Genomic DNA, 10,289 nt, shown 5'->3' with positions numbered 1-10,289 from the left:
AAAGTCCGATGCTGTAAACAACAATATTTCTTCAGTCAGTTCAGCCGCTCAGTCATGTCCAACTCTTTGCTACTCCATGAACTGCAGCACACCAGGCTTCCCTGTTCATCATCAACTCCCAGAGCATAGGAACCTGGAATGTTAGGTTCATGAATCAAGGCAAATTGGAAGTGGTCAAAGAGGAGATGGCAAGAGTGAACATCGACATTTTAGGAATCAGTGAACTAAAATGGACTGGAATGGGTGAATTTAATTCAGATGACCATTTTACCTACTACTGTGGGCAAGAATCCCTTAGAAGAAATGGAGCGGCCATTATAGCCAACAAAAGAGTCCAAAATTCAGTACTTGAATGCAACCTCAAAAATAACAGAACAATTTCTGTTCATTTCCAAGGTAAACCATTCAATATCACAATAATTCAAGTCTACGCCCTGACCAGTAACACTGAAGAAGCTGAAGTTGAACGGTTCTATGAAGACCTACAAGACCTTCTAGAATTAACACCAAAAAAAAAAAAAAGATGTCCTTTTCATCATAGGGGAATGGAATGCAAAAGTAGGCAGACAACAGATAACCTGGAGTAACAAGCAAATTTGGCCTTGAAGTACAGAATGAAGCAGGGCAAAGGCTAATAGAGTTTTGCCAAGAGAACGCACTGGTCATAGCAGACACCCTCTTCCAAGAACACAAGAGAAGACTCTACACATGGACATCACCAGATGGTCAACACCAAAATCAGATTGATTATATTCTTTGCAGCCAAAGATGGAAAAGCTCTATACAGTCAGCAAAAACAAGACTGGGAGCTGAATGTAGCTCAGATCATGAAATCCGTGTTGCCAAATTCAGACTTAACTTGAAGAAAGTAGGGAAAACCACTAGACCATTCAGGTATAACATAAATCAAATCCCTTATGATTATACAGTAGAAGTGACAAATAGATTGCAGGGATTAGATCTGATAAACAGTTCCTGAAGAACTATGTATGGAGGTTTGTGACATTGTACAAGAGGCAGTGATCAAGGCCATTCCTCACAAGGGAACAGGCAGGAAGGCTAGGGGGGCCCCAAGTGGAGGAAATAGGCTGCAAGTGTCAGACTTTTTAAATTTCTCTTGTAAGCAGCAGAAGGAAACAAATTACAAGTGTCGGACTTTTTTCCCTTCTCTATACAAAATTAAAAGGTTTGTTTTAAAATTCTGTTTTGCTATGACAACACCTGGTTCCACCTGAAATTAACTTTTCTCAAACCTTGAGCTAACCAATGAGTTTTTCTTCAGTTCAGTTCAGTCGCTCAGTTGTGTCCAACTCTTTGTGACTCCATAGACTGCAGCACACCAGGACTCCCTGTCCATCACCAACTCCCAGAGTTTACCCACTGATGTCCATCGTGTCATTGATGCCATCCAACCATCTCATCCTCTGTTGCCCCTTCTTCTCTTGCCCTCAATCTTTCCCAGCAACAGGGTCTTTTCCAATGAGTCAGTTCTTCCCATCAGGTAGCCAAAGTAATGGAGTTTCAGCTTCAACATCAGTCCTTCCAATGAACACTCAGGACTGATCTCCTTTAGGATGAACTGGTTGGATCTCCTTGTAATCCAAGGGACTCTCAAGAGTCTTCTCCAACACTACAGTTCAAAGCATCAATTCTTCAGCACTCAGCTTTCTTAATAGTCCAACTCTCACATCCATTCATGACTACTGGAAAAACCGTAGCCTTGACTAGACGGACCTTTGTTGGCAAAGTAATGTCTCTGCTCTTTAATATGTTGTCCCAGTTGGTCATAACTTTCCTTCCTAGGAATAAGCATCTTTTAATTTCATGGCTGCAGTGACCATCTGCAGTGATTTCAGGGCTCCAAAAAATAAAGTCTGCCACTGTTTCCATTGTTTCCCCATCTATTTCCCATGAAGTGATGGTACTGGATGCCATAATCTTAGTTATCTGAATTGTTGAGCTTTAAGCCAACTTTTTCACTCTCCTCTTTCACTTTCATCAAGAGGCTCTTTAGTTCCTCTTCGCTTTCAGCCGTAAGAATGGTATCATCTACATATGTGAGTTTATTGATATTTCTCCCAGCAATCTTAATTCTAGTTTGTTCTTCATCCAGCCCAGCAGTTCTCATGAAGTACTCTGCATATAAGTTAAATAAACAGGGTGACAATACACAGCCTTGATGTACTCCTTTTCCTATTTGGAACCAGTCTGTTGTTCCATGTCCAGTTCTAACTGTTGCTTCTTGACCTGCATACAGATTTCTCAAGAGGCAGGTCAGGTGGTCTGGTATCTCCATCTCTCTCAGAACTTTCCACAGTTTATTGTGATTCACACAGTCAAAGGCTTTGGCATAGTCAATAAAGCAGAAATAGATGTTTTCTGGAACTCTCTTGCTCTTTTGATGATACAGCGGATGTTGGCAATTTGATCTCTGGTTCCTCTGCCTTTTCTAAAACCAGCTTGAACATCTGGAAGTTCTCGGTTCACGTATTGCTGAAGCCTGGCTTGGAAAACTTTGAGCATTACTTTACTAGTGTGTGAGATGAGTGCAATTGTGAGGTAGTTTGAACATTCTTTGGCATTGCCTTTCTTTGGGATTGGAATGAAAACTGACCTTTTCCAGTCCTCTGGCCACTGCTGAGTTTTCCAAATTTGCTGGCATATTGAGTGCAGCACTTTCACAGCATCATCTTTCAGGATTTTAAATAGCTCAACTGGAATTCCATCACCTCCACTAGCTTTGTTCATAGTGATACTTCCTAAGGCCCACTTGAATTCACATTCCAGGATGTCTGGCTCTAGGTGAGTGTGAGTGATCCAATCATCATGATTATTTGGGTCATGAAGGCCTTTTTTTGCACAGTTCTTCTGTGTATTCTTGCCACCTCTTCTTAATATCTTCTGCTTCTGTAAGGTCCATACCATTCTGTCCTTTATTGAGTCCATCTTTGCATGAAATGGTCCCTTGGTATGTATTATTTTCTTGAAAAGATCTCTAGTCTTTCCCATTCTATTGTTTTCCTCTATTTCTTTGCACTGATAACTGAGGAAGTCTTTCTTATTTCTCTTTGCTATTCTTTGGAACTCTGCATTCAGATGGGTATATCTTTCCTTTTCTACTTTGCTTTTCACTTCTCTTCTTTTCACAGTTATTTGTAAGGCCTCCTTAGACAGTCATTGTGCTTTTTTGCATTTCTTTTTCTTGGGGATGGTCTTGATCCCTGTCTCTGGTACAATGTCACGAACCTCCAACCATAGTTCATCACACACTCTATTAGATCTAGTCCCTTAAATCTACTTCTCACTTCCACTGTATAATCATAATGGATTTGATTTAGGTCATACCTGAATGGTCTAGTGGTTTTCCCTACTTTCTTCAATTTAAGTCTGGATTGCCAATAAGAAGTTCACTATCTGAGCCACAGTCAGCTCCTGGTCTTGTTTTTGCTAACTGTACAGAGCTTCTCCATCTTTGGCTGCAAAGAATATGATCAATCTGATTTCAGTGTTGGCCATTTGGTGATGTCCACGTGTAGACTCTTCCCTTGTGTTGTTGGAAGAGGGTGTTTTCTATGACCAGTATGTTCTCTTGGCAAAACTCTATTAGCCTTGGCCCTGCTTCATTCTGTACTCCAAGACCAAATTTGCCTGTTACTCCAGGTGTTTCTTGACTTCCTACTTTTGCATTCCATGCCCCTATAATGAAAAGACATCTTTTTTTGGTGTTAGTTCTAAAAGGTCTTGTAGGTCTTCATAGAACTGTTCTAATTTAAGCTTCTTCAGCTTTACTGGTCAGGGTATAGACTTGGATTATTGTGATATTGAATGGTTTGCCTTGGAAATGAACAGAGATTGTTCTGTCATTTTTGAGATTGCATCCAAGTACTGCATTTTGAACTCTTTTGTTGACTATGATGTTGGATCATCAAAAAAGCAAGAGAGTTCGAGATAAACATCTACTTCATTTTTACTGACTATGCCAAAGGCTTTGACTGTGTGGAACACAACAAACTGCGGAACATTCTTAAAGAGATGGGAATACTGGACCACCCTACCTGCCTCCTGAGAAATCTGTATGCAGGTCAAGAAGCAACAGTTAGAACTAGACATGGAACAACAGGCTGGTTCCAAATTGGGAAAGGAGTACGTCAAGGCTGTGTATTGTCACCCTGCTTTTTTAACTTATATGCAGAGTACACAATTAGAAATGCTGGACTGGATGAAGCACAAGCTGGAATCAAGATTGCTGGGAGAAATATCAATAAACTCAGATATGTAGATGACAGCACCCTTATGGCAGAAAGTGAAGAAGAACTAAAGATCCTCTTGATGAAAGTGAAAGAGGGGAGTGAAAAAGTTGGCTTAAAACTCAACATTCAAAAACCTAAGATCATGGCATCTGGTTCCATCACGTCATGGCAAATAGATGGGGAAACAATGGAAACAGTTACAGACTTTATTTTGGGGGGCTCCAAAATCACTGCAGATGATGACTGCAGCCATGAAATTAAAAGAAGCTTGCTTCTTGGAATTAAAGCTATGACCAACCTAAACAGCATATTAAAAAACAGAGACATTACTTTGCCAACATAGGTCCATCTAGTCAAAGCTATGGTTTTTCCAGTAGTCATGTATGGATGTGAGAGTTGGACTATAAAGAAAGCCAAAGAGTTGATGAGCACCAAAGAATTGATGCTTTTGAACTGTGGTGTTGGAGAAGACTCTTGAGAGTCCCTTGGACTGCAAGGAGATCCAACCAGTCCATCCTACAGGAAATCAGTCCTGAATATTCATTTGAAGGACTCATACTGAATCAGAAATTCCAGTATTTTGGCCACCTGATGCGAAGAACTGACTCACTGGAAAAGACCCTGATGCTGGGAAAGATTGAAGGCTGGAGGAGAAAGGGACGACCGAGGATAAGATGGTTAGATAGCATCACTGACTCAATGGATATGAGTTTGAGTAAGCTCTGGGAGTTAGTGATGGACAGGAAAGCCTGGCGTGGTGCAGTCCATGGGGTCACAAAGAGTCAAACATGACTGAGGGACTGAAATGAACTAAACTGAGCTGAGGGCACCAAGAGGGGCTTCCCTGGTGGCTCAGTGGTAAAGAATCTGTGGCTAATGCACGAGACCCATGTTCGATCCCTGGGTTGGGAAGATCCCCCTGAAAATGAAATGGCAACCCATACCAGTATTCTTGCCTAGGAAATCCCATGGACAGAGGAGGCTGGCAGGCTACAGTCCATGGAGTTGCAGAGTTGAACATGACTTAGCGACTGAAGAAAGTTAAGGAAGGAATGAGGGCATAAAGAAGGCATGTTTCCACCAGGAAACATAGTGATGGTCCTGTTGAATTGGAATCTGAGGCTTTTTTCTGGACTTTTTATCTTTCCATCATGCTGAGTCAACAGCCAGAGAAGGGGTCTGGGTGGGGCTACTGATAACAATTATCAAAATGAAAGAGATTGCAACTGCATGATAGTGGAAGGAGGACTGTGTTAAGAACCTAAGGTGTTCCCTTGGAGTTCCTTATTAGACAGTCCTTATGAGAAAACCAGCAATCCAGTAAAGACCCACTAAAGAGTCAGACACCAGACAACAAAGATATAAAGCCACCACACTAGATAAAGAATCATGTATAGATGAGCTTCTAACAGAGGGCAAGGAACACGAAATCAGTGATAGAAGGAAGAAATGATAAATGTGAATTTGACTCTGTAACCAGCTACAAAAATGAAGACTGCCACAGGCCTGCACATTTTTCTTATATTTACATTACAAATAGAAAGTTGATGTATATAGTTATATACATATGTATGTCTTTATATGTTAACCAAAGGAAATGTCAATCCACTCCAATAGTCTTGCCTGGGAAATTTCATGGACAGAGAAGACTGGTGGGCTATAGTCCATGGGGTTGCAAAGAGTCAGACATGACTGAGTGACTAGCACACGCACAATTTTTTTCCTTATTTGTTTCTTCTACAATTTCTTTCTTAATGAGGAGTGGTTATTTCTTTTCTTTCCAATTTATATCAGAGTTCACCAAACTATGAAGAGTCATGTACCATTCTGAGGGAGGAGACCTCATATTATCTTGGGTTCTTGAACATGGGGAGGGAAATAATGTCAGATGGTAATTTGTGTTTGACCTTTTTGAGAAGAAAGTGATTCTTTACTTGTACAAAAGTTAGTTGAATTCTGTAAAGTGGAAACATAAAGTTGTTTTATGAGAGTTAGGTATGGGTGGAAGGATGAGAATGGCCATTTCAAGGCAGAATGGGTGGGTTGTGGTAGCCATTTTTCTGCCAACGGTTGGGTCTCTCATTTTTCTCATCTGCCCAATGCAGCAGGTACCTATATTTCCAGTATAGGTAAATATATAATATAAAACAATAAACCTCTGATTATTGTATAGCACCAGAAAATGGAAAACAGTAGCAGAAGAAAGCAAGGTAGAAGGGAAAAGCCCATCTGTGTGTGTGTGTGTGTGTGTGTGTGTGTGTGTCTCTGTCTTTCTCTGTCTCCTTTGGGTGGCATCTCTAGCAGTGACTAAAAATCCTCTTTGTTGTTTCATCTCATGCCAGGCAGCTCATGTTAGGTTCTAGCACTTTCTGGACATCCTACAATTTTTTTTTCTCAGACCCAAGAGGGCTACTGTCTTCACTGAATGAATCAGTTCAGTTCAGTCGCTCAGTCGTGTCCGACTCTTTGCAACCCCATGAATCGCAGCACGCCAGGCCTCCCTACACATAATTAAAAAGTCTACAAATAATAAATGCTGGAGAGGGGTGGAGGAAAAGGAACGCTCCTATACTTTTGGTGGAGATGTAAGTTGTTGCAGCAGCTATGCAGAACAGTATGGAAAGTCTTTAAGAAACTGAAAATAGAGTTATCATATGACCCAGTAATCCCACTCATGGGCATATATCTGGAGAAAACTCTAATTCATAAGGATATGTGCACCCAATATTCATAGTAGCACTATTTCCAATAGTTAAAACATGGAAAAAACCTAAGTGTCAATCGACAGAATGGATAAAGAAGATGTATATATACATATATATCTTATTTTCTCCTCAACTCTTTTATCACATATATGTCCAATCCCCTGCGTTAAATTCCCACTGTTTGAAATACCTGGAACAGTAGTTCTATTTTCCTAACTAGAACCTGACAGTTGAGAAAACCTGTATGCATGCATGCATGTGTGCATTTATGTGATATAAGTTAATTTATATAAAATAGTGTATAAGCATATATGCACAGGCACACATACATGTGTGTGTATATATTTATGTGGTGGGTATATAAATGCATATAAAGGAAATATTGAGTGATCGGATTTTTTTAATATAAATTTATTTATTTTATGGAGGCTAATTACTTTACAATATTGTGTTGGTTTTGCCATACATTGACATGAATCCGCCACGGGTGTACATGTGTTCCCAATCCTGAACCCCTCACCCACCTCCCCCCTCCCCATACCATCCCTCTGGGTCATCCCAGTGCACCAGCCCCGAGCATCCTGTATCGTGCATCAAACCTGGACTGGCGATTCGTTTCACATATGATAATATACATGTTTCAATGCCATTCTCCCAAATCATCCCACCCTCTCCCTCTCCCACAGAGTCCAGAAGACTGTTGTATACATCTGTGTCTCTTCTGCTGTCTCGCATACGGGGTTATCATTACCATCTTTCTAAATTCCATATATATGCATTAGTATACTGTATTGGTGTTTTTCTTTCTGGCTTATTTTTCTCTGTATAACAGGCTCCAGTTTCATCCACCTCATTAGAACTGATTCAAATGTATTCTTTTTAATGGCTGAGTAATACTCCATTGTGTATACATACCACAGCTTTCTTATCCATTCGTCTGCTGATGGACACCTAGGTTGCTTCCATGTCCTGGCTATTATAAACAGTGCTGCAATGAACATCGGGGTACACGTGTCTCTTTCTATTCTGGTTTCTTCAGTGTGTATGCACAGCAGTGGGATTACTGGGTCATATGGCAGTTCTCAGAAAAGGCGATGGCCCCCACTCCAGTACTCTTGCCTGGAAAATCCCATGGACAGAGGAGCCTGGTAGGCTGCAGTCCATGGGGTCGTGAAGAGTCAGAGATGACTGAGCAACTTCACTTTCACTTTTCACTCTCATGCATTGGAGAAGGAAATGGCAACCCACTCCAATGTTCTTGCCTGGAGAATCGCAGGGATGGGGGAGCTTGGTGTGCTGCCATCTATGGGGTCGCACAGAGTTGGACATGACTGAAGCGACTTAGCAGCATGGCAGTTCTATTTCCAGTTTTTTAGAATCTCCACACTATTCTCCATAGTGGCTGTACTAGTTTGCATTCCCATCAACAGTGTAAGAGGGTTCCCTTTTCTCCACACCCTCTCCAGCATTTATTGCTTGTAGACTTTTGGATAGCAGCCATTCTGACTGGCATGAAATGGTACCTCATGGTGGTTTTGATTTGCATTTCTCTGATAATGAGTGATGTTGAACATCTTTTCATGTGTTTGTTAGCCATCTGTATGTCTTCTTTGGATAAATGTCTGTTTAGTTCTTTGGCCCATTTTTTGATTGGGTCGTTTATTTTTCTGGAATTGAGCTACAGGAGTTGCTTGTATATTTCTGAGATTAATTCTTTGTCAGTTGCTTCATTTGCTATTATTTTCTCCCATTCTGAAGGCTGTCTTTTCACCTTGCTTATAGTTTCCTTTGTTGTGCAGAAGCTTTTAAGTTTAATTAGGTCCCATTTGTCTGTTTTTGCTTTTATTTCCAATATTCTGGGAGGTGGGTCATAGAGGATCCTGCTGTGATTTATGTGGGAGAGTGTCTTGCCTATGTTCTCCTCTAGGAGTTTTATAGTTTCTGGTCTTATGTTTAGATCTTTAATCCATTTTGAGTTTATTTTTGTATATGGTGTTAGAAAGCGTTCTAGTTTCATTCTTTTACAAGTGGTTGACCAGTTTTCCCAGCACCACTTGTTAAAGAGATTGTCTTTTCTCCATTGTATATTCTTCCCTCCTTTGTCAAAGATAAGGTGCCCATATGTGCGTGGATTTATCTCTGGGCTTTCTATTTTGTTCCATTGATCTATATTCCTGTCTTTGTGCCAGTACCATACTGTCTTGATGACTGTGGCTTTGTAGTAGAGCCTGAAGTCAGGCAGGTTGATTCCTCCAGTTCCATTCTTCTTTCTCAAGATTGCTTTGACTATTTGAGGTTTTTTGTATTTCCATACAAATTGTGAAATTATTTGTTCTAGCTCTGTGAAAAATATTGTTGGTAGCTTGATAGGGATTGCATTGAATCTATAGATTGCTTTGGGTAGTATACTCATTTTCACTAAATTGATTCTTCTGATCCATGAACATGGTATATTTTTCCATCTATTAGTGTCCTCTTTGATTTCTTTCACCAGTGTTTTATAGTTTTCTATATATAGGTCTTCTGTTTCTTTAGGTAGATATATTCCTAAGTATTTTATTCTTTTCATTGCAATGGTGAATGGAATTGTTTCCTTAATTTCTCTATTTTCTCATTATTCATGTATAGGAATGCAAGGGATTTCTGTGTGTTGATTTTTATATCCTGCAACTTTACTATTTTCATTGATTAGCTCTAGTAATTTTCTGGTGGAGTCTTTAGGGTTTTCTATGTAGAGGATCATGTCATCCGTAAACAGTGAGAGTTTTACTTCTTCTCTTCCAATTTGGATTCCTTTTATTTATTTTTCTGCTCTGGTTGCTGTGGCCAAAACTTCCAAAACTATGTTGAATAGTAGTGGTGAGAGTGGGCACCCTTGTCTTCTTCCTGACTTTAGGGGAAATGGTTTCAAACTTCACCACTGAGGATAATGTTTGCTGTGGGTTTTTCATATATAGCTTTTATTATATTGAGGTATGTTCCTTCTATTCCTGCTTTCTTAAGGGTTTTTATCATAAATGGATGTTGAATTTTGTCAAAGGCTTTCTCTGCATCTATTGAGATGATCATATGGTTTTTATTTTTCAATTTGTTAATGTGGTGTATTACATTGATTGATCTGCGGATATTGAAGACTCCTTGCATCCCTGGGATAAAGCCCACTTGGTCATGGTGTATGATCTTTTTAATGTGTTGTTGGATTCTGATTGCTAGAATTTTGTTAAGGATTTTTGCATCTATGTTCATCAGTGATATTGGCCTGTAGTTTTCTTTTTTTGTGGCATCTTTGTCAGGTTTTGGTATTAGGGTGATGGTGGCCTCATAGAATGAGTTT

This window comes from Bos mutus, chromosome 11 (genome assembly GCF_027580195.1).
Source record: "Bos mutus isolate GX-2022 chromosome 11, NWIPB_WYAK_1.1, whole genome shotgun sequence".
Taxonomy (NCBI): Eukaryota; Metazoa; Chordata; class Mammalia; order Artiodactyla; family Bovidae; genus Bos; species Bos mutus.
Note: the sequence above shows the minus strand (reverse complement) of the source record.